The 4,162-nt window shown below is 32.7% G+C and overlaps 1 long non-coding RNA gene across 1 annotated transcript; it reads left to right on the top strand.

The window, feature by feature from the left end:
* The first annotated feature begins 3,007 nt into the window (after positions 1–3,007).
* LOC149901555 (uncharacterized) lies at positions 3,008–3,860 on the top strand. Its single transcript, XR_016457611.1, has 2 exons — positions 3,008–3,366; positions 3,620–3,860. It is a non-coding gene; the product is annotated as an uncharacterized LOC149901555 (long non-coding RNA).
* The last annotated feature ends 302 nt before the right edge of the window (positions 3,861–4,162 follow it).

Here is a 4,162-nt window from a genome sequence, read left to right as displayed (position 1 = left end):
AGTAAAGTATTTCGGTCGCTATCGTGTTAACAAGAAAAAGGATCCGCACATACAGACACACGGACGTCCAAGACAGAACTTTTTTAAACTGTTTTTTAACTAGTTTAAATAACAAAAATGACATCAAAAATATTATGAACGTTAAAAATAGTGTTTTTTCTTAATATGTGTGTGTATGTATTATCTTACAAGTGCAATGTATGATACATAAAGACATTTTAAGTTTGAAAAATCAGATGTTTTGCGCGAAGTGACAGTAGTACCCACCTCAACGCTTCGCTTATGAGGCGTGCAATATTGCGCGGTGTAATGTGTTAGAAAAGGTTGGAATGTGTTAGGAAAAACAACATGGTTGTTGATCTTGTGTTACAAATATGTATAAGTTTAAATACATTATCTCTTACGTTGCATAGGGAATACGTTTATTAAAGCAAAAATTATTTATAAATGTATTTAATGCATCAATTATTACATAAATCGTATCACAGAAGTTTGGTAACAACATGAAACAAAGTAACAAAACAAAGTATATAATAACTTCTATAAATATTACCTATATCATGCTGCAAATGTAAATATTGCAGTCAATTTATCAACAAATTTTTTATTCGTAATAAACACTAACTTGTTAGAGCATAATTAAACGATATTCTCGTAAATATTTACCTCGTGATTTACCTATTTATCTATTCTAAAAATACAAGTTAACTTTCAATGTAAAATACACAATTAAAAGTATAGTTTACATCTTTATTCAAATTGATATAGAAATAAACAACTTAATAAAAGGTTATACGTAATCAGGAGTCACGTTACAAAGTGGGGGTCCAAACCCCTAACCCCTCTCCGCAACTAATGGGTCTGGATGATTAATGATTTTGGGCGTTTGTCACTTGTCAAGTGGTAGCTCTATTTGTGACTTCCTTTCGTAAATGTATAAAATTAGTTAATCTAAGAGAATGTTTTATATCTACCGCATTTGCACTATCTGCTATTGTACGTAGGTATATCAAAAACTGTGTTTGCATGTTTTTTAGTCTATTACTGTACTAGGTAAATGGATGTTGATCATAGTGTAAGTATATCGATTATATACTTTACCATATTCGACAGGTAAAGCTGGAGCGACTGCTTAGCTTATAGACATCCAAGTAATTTAATAATTTTAGCACCAATTAAATGTAACAAATCAAACGATTTCGTTTCACTAAAAATAAATCGACAAGACCTACAGTTTCAAAGTAAGTCCTAATACTAACACAGACACTCAACAATTCCCATCCTAAACTTTTTAATCCATACAAACTTTTACAAATATGCTTCTATGATGCATGCATTTACTCCCGATACAAAATAAGAGCGTGTCTTCCGAGCATACCTGTCAGAAGTGAAACTTCTTTGGCAAGATTCAAAGATACCAAAATCTTCGCCTTACTCCATGACGTGACGGTATTGCCATGACGTGATCTTGAAATTTTACTATCAACGCGCATAAAGAAGTTTCGCTTCAAAAACGTAATGTACGACAAACACTGCGATATTTTCGCGTCATAGATTAGTTAGTACACAGGTACATCACACTATGTTGAAGTGTATTATGCCCGCGCTTGTTTCAGCGCGCCTTTTGAATAAACATGTTTTTATTAATTTTTTTTCTTTATTAGGTGACGAGACGTGACGTTTTCTGAACTGAAGTTGTGCTGCTGAGAGTTATAGCGTTGGTATGGTACTTGTAACTTGTGTAGAGTTGTGACTGTGAATTTACTCACACTCACAAAGTCTACATGATATAAAATAAAGTTGCTACCATCTGTCTATCTAGCTGTCCATATTATGCATGCTTAGATATTGTAACGGATCAAGATGATATTCAAGAAGAATGTATAAACTTCCTAATATGAATTGCATTAACATTTTAATAACAATTACATCTTAATAAGCAAAACTTATTTAAAGTTCACAAACAGCGATATTAATAAATAGTCTTCGATATCACAAGGGAAAATATTATGCCTGTTAAATCATCACAGTGAGGCTCAGATTAAAGAATACGATACCAACATATTGCTACTTTCAGTATATTCTTTCAAAAATGATAAATATCTCCAGCCACTTTCCCCAAAAGGAGCTCAGAATCAGTTTCACCGTGTCGTTAATCAACCGTGGCTGAAAGATTAAACGAATAAAAAGGGCGGGAAAACGTTCAGAAGTGGCTCACAAAAAGTGCAGCGCGTTCGGATTAACGAGACAGCAAGGAACGGCCCGTGTCGTCTCATTTTACTTGACAAATTGCAGATGCCACTGCGAGTATCCGAATTCAATTTTCGCGCGCTGTCACAAGATGTACAGATAACAAATGTTATGCATTGTCAGTGTTATATTATCTTTGGTGGAAAAACATGCCGCGGGCGATTGGAAAATTGTGGCCGTAGTGAAATTTATTGAAATTTTGAAGTGATATTTGTATGCAAAAATGTGATCGGTGCTGGTGCATGTAATTGCATTTAATCGTTTTTATGGTGAATTTATTCTATGCGCTTTATAAATAATACTATAATATGCAAGCATACAATTATGAACATTTAAAAATGTATAGTGGGTGTTCAACAGCTGTCTACTTGTATGCTACTGAATTAAATTTCCAAAGCGTGTGAGATTTTTAGTCTACAAAAAACGTGAGAATAAATAAAATCAAGTATCTGATTTCGAAATTCGAATCTCAAAGCATTCCGAGGGGCATAGATAAAAATAACTATTGTTAGTTTTAAGTGAGGGGTTTTCGACAACATTCAAAGATAACGGACGAATTTCGACATTCGGAATTTAAATTCTGAAAATGTAAAGAGCTGGCAACATGGACAGACAATATTTTTGAAGAACAGAATAAAGTTGCAAAGAATTATAAAATGTTGACTTGAATGCCATTGTCTTCAAAATACTTTGCACATCTTTTGAAATATTATAACGGTAAAATATTTTGAAAAGTTCCCAATGGTTATAATCGTAGACAGAGAAACCAATAGACAAATTGATAGTTTATGTCGCATTCACACAAGAAAAAGAGCAACTTATGCCGGTGTTGTGTAAAGAAATGAGAGAGAACGATAAAATTTTTTGTTTCACCCAGCGTGCCACTTTTTTCAAGAAAAGAAACCTACTTTGCTAAACAAAGTTTGACAGCTAACTATCGTCTTCCCTAAAAATATAGTTTTTACATGTTCTAAGTTACGTAATTCATGGTATGTTTGGTTTTTAATGATTTAGACTTACTGTTAATACCTTATAAAATAATACCATGGTGCGGTGTAGCGTTAAAGGGTGTTAAAGTGATAGTGGAACGAAAATGCCTGGATTGTCTTTTCACTCGTAAGTATACAACTCTTTATCAGTTTATAGGCCTTCATGATATTTCAGCGTGTTAATATATTGTGTATCACGTGCTGTTGACTTGAATACATTGTTTAAAAACCACAAAAATAACAATTATAAATTTTAACCTAAAAAATTTTGTGTTGCCAACTTTTCTACAAATTGTTACCCACTATTATGGGAAATAATAATATATATTCTGCAGTGTGTATTTAATTAAATATCTGAAATATTCAATGGCTTGTTCCAGTTTTCCTGAACCGGATAATTTACGACAAATTTGGATTGTAGCTACAGGATGAACAGATTGGAAACCAAAACCGAAGGTTAGAAAGTATTACGGCAATCACCACCACCGCGACGCTGCCCCGCCGAAGACAATGGACACTCTTGGTTCCAACTTCCAACATTGAACCGGAGGGACGTAGTTAATTAAGTTAGAGATAATTTAAATGTAATTTTTTTATTACAATAAATTATTATTAAGTAAATTTCGTTTTTTTTGCGCGTTCGCGGGTCGGTCAATATAATTAATGTGTGTATCTGTTAATACTTACGAAAATAAACATTCTTTTATTTTTTTTATTTTATTTTATAAAAAATAATGAACAATCCAGTTTTCATCTACATTATCATTACATACACATTTTTATATGGGATTATGATAATGATATATATTATACATACTAGTGGTCCACCCCGGCTTCGCCCGTGGTACATATTTCGCAATAAAAGGTAGCCTATGTCCTTTCTCAGGTATCAAAATATCTACATACCAAATTTCATGCAAATT

The sequence above is a fragment of the Colias eurytheme genome, chromosome 16 (genome assembly GCF_061535395.1).
Source record: "Colias eurytheme isolate Ceu_HAF_F1 chromosome 16, ilColEury1 Martin Lab GWU primary, whole genome shotgun sequence".
In the NCBI taxonomy this organism is placed as follows: Eukaryota; Metazoa; Arthropoda; class Insecta; order Lepidoptera; family Pieridae; genus Colias; species Colias eurytheme.
This window is presented reverse-complemented; position numbering and strand designations above follow the sequence as displayed.